At 36.1% G+C, this 17410-nt stretch overlaps 1 protein-coding gene across 3 annotated transcripts in view; it reads right to left on the reverse strand.

The window, feature by feature from the left end:
* Positions 1-17410, reverse strand: part of LOC135216079 (GTP-binding protein REM 2-like) — a 485492-nt gene that overhangs the window by 244622 nt on the left and 223460 nt on the right. The window lies entirely within an intron of this gene.

A 17410-nucleotide genomic window follows, 5' to 3' on the forward strand; every position in this document is an offset into this window, starting at 1 on the left:
GTCGTAAGGGACTGGCCTAGACATCGGATGCACGGTTGATGTGAATCTACTATAGTCACTCATCCTTTCGAAAAGGAGAAAAGCTGAAATTGGTCAAAATCATAGAAAATAAAATGGGAATTCCTCCTCCTCCTCCTCCAAGCTATAAAAGAATGTCATTAGAACGAACATGGATCGCCAGCAGATAAAAAAAAAAGGAACCCCTTCCCTGCAATGCCCTACAGAAGCCGCCCTTCGCCGCCCACCCACCCACACCACAATCGGAAGGGCGCATCCTCTTTAAAGGCCTCCCTCCCTCCTGCTGCCCGTTCCTAACTGCGCTCTCCCTCTCTCTCTCTCTCTCTCTCTCTCTCTCTCTCCTGCCAACGGAGATTTTGAAATCCTACGATCCTGCGCAGATCCTTCCATTTCATCTAAGCTAGCTCTGAAAACATATCAGGGAGATATATTTTATTTTGGAGGTTGGGGGGGGGGGCGGCCCCACATCGTCAATTCTCGGTTGGGAGATGCTGCTTCTCATCCCGTCAATAGGTTTTGGTCTGGTGAACCATATCATTGCCTTGACATGTGCAATTCTCTCTCTCTCTCTCTCTCTCTCTCTCTCTCTCTCGAATGGAAAACGTAAGCTCTTCTCCTCTTTCTCTCATCACATCTGGGAGATATGGAAAATGTTCATCTTTCTCCCACGGAAAATGTGCAACAGCTCTCTCTCTCTCTCTCTCTCTCTCTCTCTCTCTCTCTCTCTCTCTCTCTCTCTCTCTAATCATCATAAGAATATTTCAAATTGGAACTCCTATAATTCAATTGCGAGCTCACAAGATTAATAACAAAATTCGTAATGGTTAATAGATAAAGAACACCAAAACTGAGTTAATAACAAAATTCGTAATGGTTAATAGATAAAGAACACCAAAACTGAGTATCTTTTTGAAATATGTTTATTTCGTTTTCTTTCTGTAATCTTGTCAAAGTACGAAGGATATGGACGTCAAGTACGAGAGAGAGAGAGAGAGAGAGAGAGAGAGAGAGAGAGAGAGAGAGAGAGAGAGAGAGAGAGTCACAGTTAGTGACAGCTCAGGTCTCAAAATTTAATGTATTGCTCCACATTATTCACCCTCCCTCTCAAAAATATATCTGTTATTACGTTCCATATGAGTATGGACTTAGTAAGTTTCTTACATTTCTTAAAATTCATGTTGTACTAAAAATGTTTTATTTATAGATCAAAAGCTTTTTAAGGAAAAATGGATGTCTGCTTTTTTTCTGTGAGCCTGCTATCAGCTGTTCAGATAAACCTGAATAGACATTCAGTATCTGAAGCTTTAAAAGTTCAACGAAAGAGAACATTGAAGTACCAATGAGACTTTTATATAGAATGACTGAAAACTTACAGATTTGTTCAATAATATTTCATTTAGTTTTGTAAATACCCAAAGCTTCATAAATGACAGTAATATGTTTTACTCACCAATGGATGGACGAAATTTAAAGCAAAGCATTTTATACTAAATTTTATGTCAAATAATTTTTTTTTTTACATCCACAATTACATCATAACGACATCTTCAAAGTTGCTTGTATTCTTATCATTAGTCTGTGGTATAGTAACCTATTAAAAGAGGGAATTCCCTCAGTGGTTTAATATCCATATTTTAATGGACTCAAACCTTACCCAGGCCATAGCCGAGTAAAAAGAATTATCCGTTACAAAAGCCTGTAAATTAGAAGTGAGTAAGAATTTCTCTGGAGAAAGCTTCAAGTCAGATCTGGAATGAACAGACTGACTGATTTTCTTAAAGCAAAATTGATAAAGACTTCGTTGTTTTCCTCCACAAAAGAGGAGATTTGTTTGTTTGTATGGTGTTTTTACGTTGCATGGAACCAGTGGTTATGCAGCAACGGGACCAACGGCTTTACGTGACTTCCGAACCACGTCGAGTGAACTTCTATCACCAGAAATACACATCTCTAACCCCTCAATGGAATGCCAGAGAATCGCACTCGCGGCCACCGAGGTGGCAGGCCAAGACCATACCGATCATGCCACTGAGGCGCTAAAAGTGGAATTTAAATCACCAGACAAAATAAAATAATAACGGACACTTAAATATTGATTGGCTCATTGATTAGACACGCATTTACTGCCTTTTGGACAGATTTACTTTCATATCAAAAAGCAACTTCCTGTTACGTCCAAACTCGATTCAATGCATGAAGCCAAAACATCACAGGTCGAGTAGCAACAGCAGCAAAGGGTCTTTTTGCAAAATTAATTTATGTAAGTTCATGTCTCCTGCTTATGAAGCGCGTGACGACGAGCCAGCCGTTAAGCATAATGCATCAGCCTACCATTTGATTATGCTTGCAAAAATCGTAGCATCAGTGAAGGGGAAAATTGACCGTATCAAGGGTGGCAGCAAAATGATTATGATTCTCTGCTGAGGGCCTCTGGCTATAACAGACTTTACAGGAAGATTTTGTTTCTTTGGTGTTTTAACGTTGCATGGAACCGGTGGTTATTCAGCAACGGGACCGACGGCTTTACGTGACTTCCGAACTACGTCGAGAGTGAACTTCCATCACCAGAAATACACATCTCTGATCCCTCAATGGCATGCCCGAGAATCGAACTCGCGGCCACCGAGGTGGCAGGCCAAGACCAAACCGACCACGCCACTGAGGCGCTCTTTAAAGGAAGATGAAATGTATTATTACCCAAATACTATTCTCGTTCACTTCAATGCATTTTTTGATCTCTTTATTAATTCATTATCTCTTCTTCCTGTATTGCCCCTTACCCCCTCTTACTTCTTCCTAAAGAACGCCATATTCTTTGGAAGATAAAGTTTCAAATTAATAATAATAATAATAATAATAATAATAATAATAATAATAATAATAATAATAATAATAATAATAATAATAATAATAAATAAAGCATGCAGTCATAACTGACAATTAACATACATGCAGAGACGCGAATATAATTAAAGATATAAACTTTTATCGGCGTTTAAAGTGATAAAGTTTATGTATTAGAAAGAGACAGCCTAAACACTTGATTACGGAGGTAATCAAATAGGCACCAATGCTTTACATAAAGGCATCAGGTGGACATGCAAAAAAAAAAAAAAGACAATCAGGAACACCACAAGTAACAAATTGGATAGATAAGGATATGAAGTCAATTTAGGACTAAGACCAACAGACCCACATTCACTGGCAAATTGCGAAAGAGTATAATCGCGAAGTATATTATGTTTCGGTACTGAAAATCGAATAAATCGAATAACAATAATATTAAAAAAATTTTGCGAGGATACACATAAGAGTATTTATCATCAGCAACGCACTATTAGTGTTAATAAATACCACATACTTATCTGGTAAAAAGTAACCAGAAGATTCTACACACACGTACACGCATGCAGCTCACAGACACATGTATGTATGTAAGTACGTGTATGTATGTATGTATATATATATATATATATATATATATATATATATATATATATAATACTTTGTTTAACTAAACCACTGACCTGATTAACAGCTCTCCTAGGGCTGGCCCGAAGGATTAGATACTTTTACGTGGCTACGAACCAATTGATTGCTTAGCAACGAGACCTACAGCTCACTGTGGGATCCGAACCACATCGAGAAGTCAATTCCTATCACCAGAAATAAATTCTTCTGATTCCTTGTTAGCAAAGTGGGGAATCGAACCCGGACCTTGTGATCGGTAGTCGAGCACGTAACAGACTCCTCCAACGAGGAATTTTATATAATATATATATATATATATATATATATATATATATAATATTTATATATATATAAATATTAATGATGCAAGAAAATACAACTTGTGGCAAGGCAATATTAACATATATCAGGCACAGCATAAAGTAGATTCTTCTCTGACCGGGATATCTGAAGATACACTGCAGTGATGTAAGTAATCTGTTCATACATGTACGTAGACTTCCAAATAATACACACGTCCTCAAATATGGTCATTACACCATTTTTCTTTCGGAAGTTCGTAGCCATTTTCTTTAAGGAAGTATTGTCTCTGGGTTATTGGTTACTTAATGTCACGTTAACTGTGGATATTTATGTCCTTTTTTTCATCCAGGACTTTGACAGTTGCCAGCTCATTGATTTTTGGGGTCGTTTTTATATAAATATTAGGTAATCGTACACAGGACTGTCTGTGCTCTGTTACTATTGTATGTCATTGTATGTATGTATGTATGTATGATGATATTATATATATATATATATAATATATATATATAAGGGTCTCGTGGTCAAAATTCTCGCTCTAGCTAAGACAAAAATATGTCGACTCGGACCTACATCATTTAAGGTGTGTGTGTGTGTGTGTGTGTGTGTGTGTGTGTGTGTGTGTGTGTGTGTGTGTGTGTGAATGAAAGAAGCTGCCAAATAAACTGCTCCTGTAACATGTGTCGAGATATAGGAACCGTTGGGGCCAGAAATGTGGGATTCTGAGCTGGTTTATTCATGTGGAAGGAATGGAGAAGGATAAGGCTATGGAAAGAGTGTGCCATTCGCAACTGAAGGGAGGAAAGTGAGGAAGTCCTGGAAAGTGCTGGATATCCTGGAAAGTGCTGGACCCATTATGTGGTACTGGAACGGATGGGCCTTATCTGAGAAGCGAGAGACGGCAGAAGATTTCCACATCATTAGTAGGCCCATGTACCTACAAATACCAGCACGATGTATTTTATATATAATACTAATACAGTTTTCGGTTATAAGTAATCTGAATGAGGGCCAAAAATTGACAGAGAAAGTTACGGGGGAAAATGGGAATCCTATATACAACCAGATTTCAATCAAGCATAACGAAGAACAGCCTTCAATTTTGTCGATATGCAATTTTTCTCTGGAGAGAGAGAGAGAGAGAGAGAGAGAGAGACTTATCTGTATTTCATACACAAATGGGGTACTTATTTTCCTGCTGGGAGACGAGATACATTTTTTTTTTTTTACAATACAAGAGAGAAAATATTCTTTCTAATACGTAAACAGAGTTCTTTTACTTTTTCTACTCGACACATTCTCTCTCTCTCTCTCTCTCTCTCTCTCTCCTACACATACACACCTGAGGCAGGGGTGAGTCAACTCTGTAGCTAAATCTGTCATCCGTCCAGAGGAAACACTGATCCCACCGTGTCATATATTTCAGTCCGAGAAGGACGCCATATTTTATTTTTTAGTTTTTTTTCCCCACGGATTCTCAAAACGGCTACAGATTTACAATAAAATGTTTATGGCAATATTTCGACTTCAATGGAAAAACAACGACGACTGATATGATAACTCTAGTTTTGATTTAACAAGTAAATTGGATCTGCTGTAATTGAGGGGTATTGTCACATTCGAGACAAATTGCCCAAACAGCGGTTTGGAACCCGGGGCCCTTTTGATTGAAAAAACGGGGTCCTTTCTGGTCCACTTTGGATGGAAGGCCGCCCCCCTGCAATAACACTGTGTTATTGCAATCACGCTGTTGACAGTGCGCCCCCTTTTTACATCTGCGATGGTTCGGCGGAGCTTAAACGAAAGACATGAGCCAACGTTATGACCAATGTGATTACCTTGTAAACCGCCCGTGTTCGGACTGGTTCGTAATCACTGGGGCATATAAGGTATCAATTTGCAACAATGAAAGTCTATTATGAAGTTTTGACTTTCATCTGAAAACATGCAGACTTGCAAACGAACACACACACACACAGATATAGATATATATTATACTATATATAGTAGATATATATATATAATATATATATAATATTATACACACATATATATATATATATATATATATATATATAAATATGAACAGTATTAATATACTAATATATATATATATATTATAATATATAATCTTATTAATATATATCATATATGCACACATACATACACAATATATAAATATATATATATATATATATATATATATATATATATATATATATATATCAAAATCATAAACTGCACTTCCTTTGTGTACCAGATAACACTATCATCCCGCCTCTATCATCTCTACCTCTGTACTAAAGAAGTTATTCCTCTCGTCCATTCCTCAGAAACCTATATACCTGATCCAATCAAGTTTACTCTCCCAGGGCAGCCTGTCAATCAATTTTTCACAACAGTATCGGAGCATCTCACTCATAATCCCATCAACTGACATTGTCTTTCCCTTCCGTAACCTCTGCCTCTTAACCTCGTCGATCCTCAACAGATACAATTACTATAGTAGATTCACATCAACCGTGCATTTGATGTCTAAGCCAGTCCCTTACGACGCTCCTGATTGGCTGTTAAGCCAATCACAGGGCTGGAAACTCTCAGTCTCTCTCAAGAGTTCACATAGGCAGGATGTATGTTTCACCTCTCCTGAGGGAAATGTCTTTCAAGCATATCCCTCATGAGAGCTGGAACATACATCCTGCCTATATGAGCTCTCGAGAGAAACTGAGAGTTTCCAGGCCTGTGATTGGCTTAGCAACAGCCAAACAGGAGCGTCGTAAGGGACTGGTCTAGACATCAAATGCACGGTTGATGTGAATCTACTATAGGATTCAGTTCTGCCTTTTCATGTATCCCAACATTAAGTGAAGCTTCATATTACTTGCCACAACAGCAAGCTGCAACTTTCCACTTGCAGCGTTTATAAGAAGATCCTGTTGGTTTTACAGCGAAGATGAACTCTTTTCATTACTAAATTATTCGTTCAGATTAACCGCCTACACTTGCATGACTTGCTTTCTTTTCCTCAGGTGTTTTTCTAGTTTACCTTATTCAACCTGTGTAATCGTCCTCTCGCTCTGTTTTCACCCCACTTCTCTTTCTTCATCCAGTAACTGAATCCCTTTGTGACTCCGCCCTTGAATGGTTTGTTTGTATGGTGTTTTTACTCTGCATGGAACCAGTGGTTATTCACCAACGGGACCACCGGCTAGACGTGACTTCCGAACCACGTCGAGAGTGAACTTCTATCACCAGAAATACACATCTCTAACACCTCAATGGAATGCCCGAGAATCGAACTCGCGGCCACCGAGATGGCAGGTTAAGACCATACCGATCACGCCACTGAAGCGCTAATCTTGAAAGTTTTCCTACTCCTGTGTGGAAAACCTTTTGAATATTACACCTACAAAGATATATTTATAATAAATGACTGAAAAATATGGCGTTGAAATTTCAATTACACAAAGCCAACAAATTCTAATTTCAACTACACAAGGCCTGGTAGTTATAATTTCAATTATACAAGAGCATGCAGCCGTAACTTTAATTACAAGTTCAATTACATAAAACAGTTTTCAGTTTTCAGTGATTTCGCAACTCCAGGGCATGACATTTTACTGTAATTTCTACCACAGCTGTATTGTCAGTTACAGTAGCTTAATTACAATAACACCGCAGTACGCAATGCTTTGAAATGGCCATTGAAATTCTCCAACAATATGAACACGTAATTCTAATCAGAAAAGGGTCGCGAGGGTGGAACTTGATTTACACGAAGGTGTGAGGTATTTTAATGGCATATGAGGCTACACTTACGTCAGTCGTTATCTGAAGCATTGAGGGTGAGCACTGACTACACTTCACCATGGACGACGTACTGTAGGCAGTCCCCGAGGGTCTTAGCGTCTGTAAACTCCAGATGAAGTACCTCCTACACTTTCCTTCTCACTGTTCAACTTCAACTTAACACTGCTTTCAGTTTTCAAAACATTTGATAGAAACCCCACCGCCAATGGCCGCCTTACGAGCCAGGGCTCTGATGAACTACATAATAATAATAATCTTACTATAATGGTCGTTATGTCTGTCCGTCCGTCTGTCATTCATCGGCCGAACGGCTGGTCCGATGGGCATGAAACTTGGCAGGGTTATAGTGGAGGCCCTTAGATGGTTTATAATGGGGTTTCATCCTAACCCCCAACCCCACCCAAGGGATTCCCTGAAACGGAGATGGTTCTGCCCGTGATACGGGGCTGGTTATGCCCGTAGACTTAGTTACCTTACGAATTTATTATACATAATTTCATTTCCAGACGAAATCTCTTCCAATGTCCTTCATCTATAATGATTAAATCACGGCTTTGTACATTCAAGAAGACGTAAGTTCCTTCTTTTCCTTATTCTTTAGGTTTTATTTTAACCATCTTGCTTCTCCCGTGTCATTATTCATCTGGTATTCCTTCTTTCTTGGTTTATATTAAAACAATGACTATCCTCTATGTTTTTCTCTTTCTTTCTGTACATTCACCAAGTTTTTAAAAATTTTATTTTTCTCTCTTAAATATTTAAGTAGCTCTTTGTCCACTTCAGAGTGTGTCATGTGGATGACGTTCTGTTTTTTGTTTTTCTTTCATTTTATATTGCTGTTTATTTCTCTCCCAAGTTCTAAAAATAGTTTTTTTTTTTTTTGAGATTAAAAAGATGGTATTTTTTTCAGATTTGAGACTGTTTTGCAGCTCTTGGTTTAATTATTTTTTCCTAACCTCTCTCTCTCTCTCTCTCTCTCTCTCTCGTTTTTATTTACATTTATTACGATATCATCCTACCTTGTCGAGTGCCAGATATATATATATATATATATATATATATATATATATTATATATATATATATATATATATTGTATGTGAATAGATAAGAAATAGAGAACAACATAACGTAACAATTCAGCCAATGGCTGCAGTGAAGAAGAAGACACAGCAACGGTGGGGATATGTGGGTGTTTTGGGTAAAGAGGCCTCTACCCCATACAATAAGGAGGGGCTTAGCTTCATACAATGGAGAAAAAGTAAATATTTGACGAGACTATTTCCGTCCCGTGCTCAATCAGAGACACGTAACATCCAGAAAATACTTTGGGGAAATTATTCCCCTCGATGGAGAGAGAGAGAGAGAGAGAGAGAGAGAGAGAGAGAGAGAGAGAGAAGGACAGGGAAAATCAAGACATTTTTTCAGTCTTTTTTTGTTTTATTATTAAACTTTGTTCGTCGAAAGTATTGTCTTTCCCAGAGGTGTTACGACAAATGAGAAAAACAGGGTTAGTGATTTTCTTTATTAAAAAAAATACAAAATTTAAAAAATCAGTGATTTATTTGATTTTTTATTTCTTTTTTGATTTGTCAGATGTGTTTTCAATCCTTTTTTTTTTCTTCAAAATATATTTTACGACAGAATTACTATTGATTTATCTTTTAGGTTTCCAGTTCTAGTTCTGGCCTAAATTATGTACTTGCAATTTTTTTTATCGAAATAAATAGATGCTCAAGTTTTTATTAACATCCAACCCATATTTTTCAATTTGTTTGCTTTCAAATTTAAAAATTAAAAAAAAATTTAATTATGATTTTTTAAACGAAAAAATCAATGATTTAATCACTTGATTAAATCAGTTTGATTTAATCATTGCTAACCCTGGAAAAAATAATTGGAATGACTATTAAAATTCGCAAAATTTAATTAATAACAAACAGCCTGTTTTCCTGAATTGTTACTTTGACTTAAAATTAATATAGTTTATCTTACCATGAGTGTACGGCTTATTGACTAATTTTTTGACTAATTACCAGAGAATATCATGAACCGTACCTAAAACCCTCCGTTCAGGAATCGAACTCGGGCACTAACACAGATGTGGTGGGGTATCATGACCACACTAGACAACTTGCTGTTTTAATTGTTCAATATAAAAATCCATTTTTTCTTTATCTTTAATTTTTGTACATTTTACTTATAATCCGCCATTAAAAGGCGTATCATCATAATGTTTTAGTCTAAAATCCATTTATTCTTTACAGAAGAGATTAAGTACGTTTTGATAAGAATAAAGCCACAAAATAAGTAGTACGCTATAAAGTAAAAAATTTTGATCCAACATACTGTAGAAAACTGATGTATACTACTTGCAGGCAGCAATTATACGTACCTCGCAAAACAAAATGCTAAAACATTGCTATTGCAAAACACACACACAATAATCATCTTCCAGAAGAGTCCTGTTTTCTATTATCAAAACTTTAAATAATGTCCCTTTGCGAAAAACCTGATCCAGACACCTTACCAAACTTCATACATTTCTTCATAGCATCCAACTTCCTCTTCGTGTATACCGCTTACATCATTAACTAAACAGATAGCTTGCCTTGGTTTAGATAGAAGAAGACAGACTCCTTCGCGGGTTGTATAACATTGATAACTGAACGGTTTTGAGATTTGATCTATGTATAAATGATGAACATTAATACAGACATAATACACACACATACAAACATACTCAGATACACAGTTTACTGGAGACTTAAGTACCGTAGGTGTCTTGTTTTTTTTTAGTGTTTACCCAACCAAGTTCCGTGTCCGATTCTCCGCTCTGCCAACAACGACACAGGAATTCATTTCTGGTGATAGAAATTCATTTCTCGATGTGGTTCGGATCCCACAATAAGCTGTAGGTCCCGTTGCTAAGTAACCAATGGGTTCCTAGCCACGTAAAAATACCTAATCCTTCGGGCCAGGCCTAGAACTGTTAATCAAGTCAGTGGTCTGGTAAAACTAAGATATGCTTGAATTTAACCCATCCAAGTGATGACCCGACAAAGCATTTCTAACTTTTATTGATCACTCAATATGCAGTATATATAAAAACATTGAAAATAGAGAGTGTATCATTCTTTCAATAGAAAATTCAATTTACAACCTACGTACAACTAAGAAACTCATTTTCTCTCCACGCGCGAGAGCGGTGAAGCGCAGATGTCATTTCTCTTCTCACCACTCCATTCTATTTACGGATACTTCGTCTTTAAACTTAGAGCAGTACAAAATAATTCCACGAATCTAAGGCAATCACGCCGTGACAAGTAAGAAGAAAAAAAAAACGTCTTGATTAAATACCCATTGTATATTTATTCATCTTGAAGCTCTGTAAAGAGTTAAGTAAATCTTAGTTTTGCCATTACCACTGAGCTGATCAACAGCTCTCCTAGGGCTGGCCCGAAGGATGAGATATTTTGACGTAGCTAAGACCAATTGGTTACTTAGCAACGGGACCTACAGCTTATTATTGTGGGATCCGAACCACATTATATCAAGAAATGAATATCTATCACCAGAAATACCTCTGATTCCGCGTTGGCAGAGCCGAGAATCGAACTTCGGACAACTGGAATGGTAGCCAAGCGGGAAAACCACTCGTCCAACGAGGAACTTCTGCTGAGGGTGAGTTAGTCATTATAGCCTCCGGTCGCTGTAAATATCACAGAGCGTGATTAATTCAGCGGGGAAGAAAATCAGTGAAACTGGAATGTGTCTGACGGTAGCTTTCCCTACCTGGCGAGGGAAAAGTCTTAACACGGTAATCTAGGCTTGTCAGACGCAGCAGGGGTGAGCTATAGGCCTAAATGCTCCACAAGCAACAGATTTCAATTACGGCGAGATACCAACCGGCATGTATCTAATTCTTTGGGAATTAAATATGAATCGCTTTTATATCCGTCTGTCCATTATGTAAATATACTAAAAGCTACTAAGTGTTCATATGTATTTTTAGAGAACGATGCGTACAGCGCGTAGGTGCAGGTTTATGTCAATATATGTTTATATGAACATGTTATACATTTACCATCAACTTGGAGGTTGAAGCATTTTTCTCTTCTATGCCTCCTCCACACCATTTATCCAGTAATTTATAGATCTTTCTCCCCTCCGTCCAGTTCCTCGTTGGACGAATGGTTTTCGCACTCGGCTACCAATCTAGGTAAGAAATTCGATTCCCGGCTTGGCCAACGCGGAATCAGAGAAACTTATTTCTGGTGACAGAAATTCCTTTTTCGGTATAATGTGGTTCAGATCCTACAATAAGCTGTAGGTCTCGTTGCTAGGTGACCAACTGGTTCCTAGCCACGTAAAAATATCTAATCCTTCGGGCCAGCCCTAGGAGAGCTCTTGATCAGCTCAGTGGTCTGCTAAAACTAAGATATACTTAAATTTTTTTCCCTTCCGTCCACAGAATGATATAATCTTTCCACCAACCTTTTACCCTTCACTTCACATGGCCAAGCCATCTAAAAGACGGGTTCTTAACAGGGGGCATCCATGAGAACCACATATGGGACTCGATCTCTAGATATTTGTATGTATTTGAGTTTATTATGTCAATGTATACATGGGGTACATTTTGTAAATAAATAATGATATAAAACTATAAACGTCTTTGATTTACCTGTATGTTTTATTCCTAGCTATTCATACCTAAAGCATGTATTAGACTGAGTATATTAAGTTATACTGTCAACAAATAGGACTCAAGTTGACTTAAGCAAAGAGAGTATGGAACCATATTGGCCAATTCATTGGGGGTCTGGAGTCATGAAAAGGTTAAGAACCCCTGCCAGTGGTTCTTAAAGTGGGGAGTGCGCCCCCCTTAGGAGGATTGTCAGCAATTTCCCGGGGATGCGCGAGCCCTAGGGAAAAAATTTAAAATTCTCTAACTAAATTCGTTATTCTCCTCACAAGAATGAGGAACTAAAATTCAGAACTTTATGAAAAAATGTACAAGTATCGCCTTATAAATCTCGTTTTCTGTAGTCTTTTACTCTAGTTAGACTCGATTTGCTTGCCATGTTTTGTAATTATTTGCCTCCCTCCCTATCCCTCGCAACCCCTTCTTTTTCTCTTTTTTTGTCATTTTCCTTTAAATCAGGGAGGGAATCTTACTTATAGATGCAAGGGAGGCGTGGGGAGAAGGAAGGACTCTTAGAAGGGGCGCGGTAAGAAAATGTTTGAGAACTAGTGCCATATGCGAGGGCGTGAGAAACCTCTGAACATTAAAATAAGAAATGCTTCATGAGAAATATCAACATGATTCGTCAGTAAGAATAATAATCCAATTCTCTATATAATGTGGTTTGGATCCCACAATAAGCTGTAGGTCCCGTTGCTAGGTGACTAATTAGTTCCTAGCCACGTAAAATTATCTAATCCTTCGGGCCAGCCCTAGGAGAGCTGTTAATCAGCTCAGTGGTCTGCTAAAACTAAGATATACTTAACTTTATCCAGACAGCCCAGCACTAACTAACCAAAATTTCAATATATCAAAAAGACAGTAGGGACCATATACTAGCACTGTAAAGCACTCATGGTTAATCATGGTTCGTATAGTCAGATATACTTTCGTAACAATCGAGAGAAAATAAGATTAATATAATATAGTTTCAGAATACACTACTAAAATTCCAGAAATAACTAACATAAACCTTACGATACATTTAAAGAAAACATCATCAAAAGGTGGCGTTATTTGCGCAGTATTATATATACACATGCAAGCATATAACATATATATATATATATATATATATATATATATATATATATATATATATATATATGCTACTGCCTTAAAAAAAAAATCACAGTAGATGCACGTGACTTTTCAATAAAATAAGCGAATTCCCCCAGGAAATGATAGTCAGAAATCCAAGCGCTTTCGTCTTTACTCAGACATGGTCAAGGAGTTAATGAGGTACAATTGGAGAGAAAGGTCTCAAGTACAACACAAGATCAAGAATACCAGATGGTTAATTGTCAAAAGGGTAAAAATTAAAAGAGATAATCCAGGATAATCGGATATCACACGGTCACAAACCTAAACAGATTGACCCTAACCGAAATTACAAAGTTTCTTTACAGTCCAAAACATGTAAAAACTGAATATATTAATTTTGTTGTTTATATTTATCTACAACTTTTTTCATTATGAAAGCATCAAGTTTAAATAAACAAAGACTTAAATTTAGAACATTTCTATTATTTGACTTGATGAAACAAGATTCAATGATATTCCTTTTAACTGTGTCATTACATGGGATTAAGGCTCTTGCTTGACTCCAGTTAATAGGATGGTCTAAATCTCTAATATGTACGAATAATGCATTCGATATTTGCCCAGTTCTCACAGAATACTGATGCTGTTTGAGACGTTGTGAAAGAGATTTACCGGTTTGTCCGTAATAGACTTTATCACACTTTTTGCAAGGAATTTCATATATGCAGCCTGGAAGATCTTTAGGAGAATTTTTGATTATTAAACTCTTGACATCAATGTTACTGAAAACAGCATTTATGTTAAAAAACTTTTAAATTCTAGGAATATCTAAAAACCTTTCATCATAGGGTAATTTTAGAATGTTATTCTTACTAAATTCAAGTTTGTCATTAGTTGAATAAAATGTTTTTCTAGCTCTTTTCCATGCCACATCTACAAAAGTCCTTGGGTATTTAAGTTTCATTGCAATAATCATTAAATAGTTTTTAATTTCAGCGTCAATAAACTTTGGGCTACAGACACGTAAAGCCCTTAGAAACATCCCAGAAAAAACAGAGAATTTAACATTTTGATGGTGATTGGAGTAGTAATGAACAAAAGAAGCAATGTTAGTTGATTTTCGAAAGACTGAAAAGGTGAAATTTCTATCATTTCTATGGACAGTTACATCAAGAAAATTCAAATTACATTTTCTTCCTCTATGGTAAATTTTATAGAAGGGACTAAATTATTGAGATTATTAAGGAACTCCTGGAGATTTCGTGAACTGGCCAAATACAGAAGATGTCATCCACATATCTAAACCAAACACACACACACACACACACACATATATAATATATATATATATATATATATATTATATATATATATATAATATGTATATATATATATGAATTTTTATCACATCACCGTGATTCAAATACATGCATTAAGCTATAAATATCCTTTAATATCCAATTCGCTCTACCTCGGAATTTATATATTTTCATAAGTTAACCGAAGGGGGATTTTTAAGTTGATAATAATTTCGTCCTGATTTCTCCTCTGTCCGCTGGGCGCTGCTTCGAATCCACGAAAGGACGAAATCATTATCAAATTAAAAAATCCCCTTCGGTTAACATATATGAAAATATATTAATTTCGAGGTAGAGCGAATTGGATATTAAAGAACATTTGTAGCTTAATGCATATATATATGTTTATATATATATATATATATATATATATAATCAAAATGCATCTTTAAACGTAAAGCCTCACATAAGCAACCAACATCGAATTTGCTTTACCTTGGGAATAACATAATACAAAAGAATGTTTATAAAAAGCACATCAAACAGAAGGATTTGAAATTTGTCTTGGGTAGGTAATGGATGGCAAGGACTTCATCCACTCTGCTGATTCAATATCTGCATATTACAAGTAAACATCTATCGACAAAAACACATACAAAAAGGAGACTGAGATAAGTTTTATATATGGAGATTTGTTGATGCAGTTGTACACTAGTATATACATCTTTTTCTAACATACGTCATCAAACTAATTGGTTTTCATCAGGGCTGGTGATTTTTTTAACAAATTAAAAAAATAAAAAATCTGTGATTTATTTGATTTATTTATTTATTTGGTTTTTTGATTTGTTAGAGGTATTTTCAATCCTATTTTTCCTCAAAATGTATTTTATGACAGAATTACTATTGATTTATCTTTTGGGTTTGCAGTTTTGGCCTAAAGTATGTACTTGCAATGTTTTTTTTTATCAAAATAAATAGATGCAGCACAGTTATGCTTAAGATTTTATCAACCTCCAACCCATATTTTTCAATTTGTTTGCTTTCAAATAAAAAAAATAAAAATAATAAAAAAAATCATGGCTTTTTCAATGAAAAAAATCAATGATTTAACCACTTGATTAAATCAGTTTGATTAAAACATCGCCAACCCCGGTTTCCATACTATATACAAAATAAGTGGAAACCGAAATTGGCAAAAAAATAAATAACAATTTTCTGTATGTAAGAAGCTGGTAAGGCCATAACAAGCAAACAAGTTAAACAAATAAATGGTGAAGTGCACAAAAAATAAAAAAAAACATTTTGAAGAAAATTTAAGAAATTCCAAAAACTTGTGTTGAAAAATGTCTTCTGGAAGTGAATATTTAATTAACGTTTTCCCTTGACATTTCTCAACTCGCGTTGCGTAGACACAGGTTTTCTTATTCATTTATTGTGTCTTCCATCTGTCACTTTGTCGCATTTACATAAATGGGTATTCAGTTCTTTAAAAGACTGTTGTACAAGATAATAATAATAATAATAATATAATAATAATAATAATAATAATAATAATAATATATCCAAAAGAACATGGTGATAATGTGTACAATTAATAATAATAATAATAATAATAATAATAATAATAATAATAATAATAATAATAATAATAACAACAACTTCCAAAGCAACATGGGGATTCTGGTTAAGAACGCGAGGCCAGCCAGGCTCCACCAGGAATTCAGGGAATCGCAGCGAAGGAATGGGAATCCTGCGAGACTCGACGAAAAAAAAAAAAAAGAAAAAAAAAAAAAAAAAAAAAAAAAAAAAAAAAAAAAAAAAAAAAAAAAAAAAAAAAGCCTCTTGTAGATAATGGGAACAATTTAAATTTCGTGGAGAAGTTCAAGAGGACCCAAGAGGTCCTCCTGACTCACGAGAGTCTTGGAGGAATTGCACAAGTGAAGAGACTTAAAAATAACTGTCATGCTCTCTCTCTCTCTCTCTCTCTCTCTCTCTCTCTCTCTCTCTCTCTCTCTCTCTGTCTTTTCCTCCTCTTTGTCTTTGCCTTTTTCTCTTCTTCGTCCCTGCCTCTCTCTCTCTCTCTCTCTCTCTCTCTCTCTCTCTCTCTCTCTCTCTCTCTCTCTATCCTTTTCTCATCTTTGTCTTTGGCTTTTACTCTGATTTGCCTGCCTCTCTCTCTCTCTCTCTCTCTCTCTCTCTCTCTCTCTCTCTCTCTCTCTCTCTCTCTCTCTTTCCCTTCTTCTCTTCTTTGTCCCTGCTCTCTCTCTCTCTCTCTCTCTCTCTCTCTCTCTCTCTCTCTCTCTCTCCTTCGTATTCCTCATGTTCGCTCATCATTCTTAGGCACATTTGCGTAAAGAGATGCAATTATGGATTCAACTTTATAATCATTCTTGATTGCCTCTTTATCTTTCTTTAGGTGGAGAGCGCATTCCGGGACATTAGTTGAACGGGGGGGAAAAAAATGACATAAAAACCATTATGGGAATTTAAATACACAGCTCTGATGATTGCGACCATGAGGCACTTTCACTGTCTATCTTTTTTTAAGTATATGAATATGAATGTGTATGTATGTGTATGTATAATACATACATATAAATATATATGTAGGTATATGTGGTAATTATTCTTATATTTTCAAATAATAGTATAGGAGGAAGAGATTTGGTGGTTCTAGACTCTGTGTCCTCACAAGGCTCCTACCCACTATAAATAAA

This window comes from Macrobrachium nipponense, chromosome 6, assembly GCF_015104395.2.
Source record: "Macrobrachium nipponense isolate FS-2020 chromosome 6, ASM1510439v2, whole genome shotgun sequence".
Lineage (NCBI taxonomy): Eukaryota > Metazoa > Arthropoda > Malacostraca > Decapoda > Palaemonidae > Macrobrachium > Macrobrachium nipponense.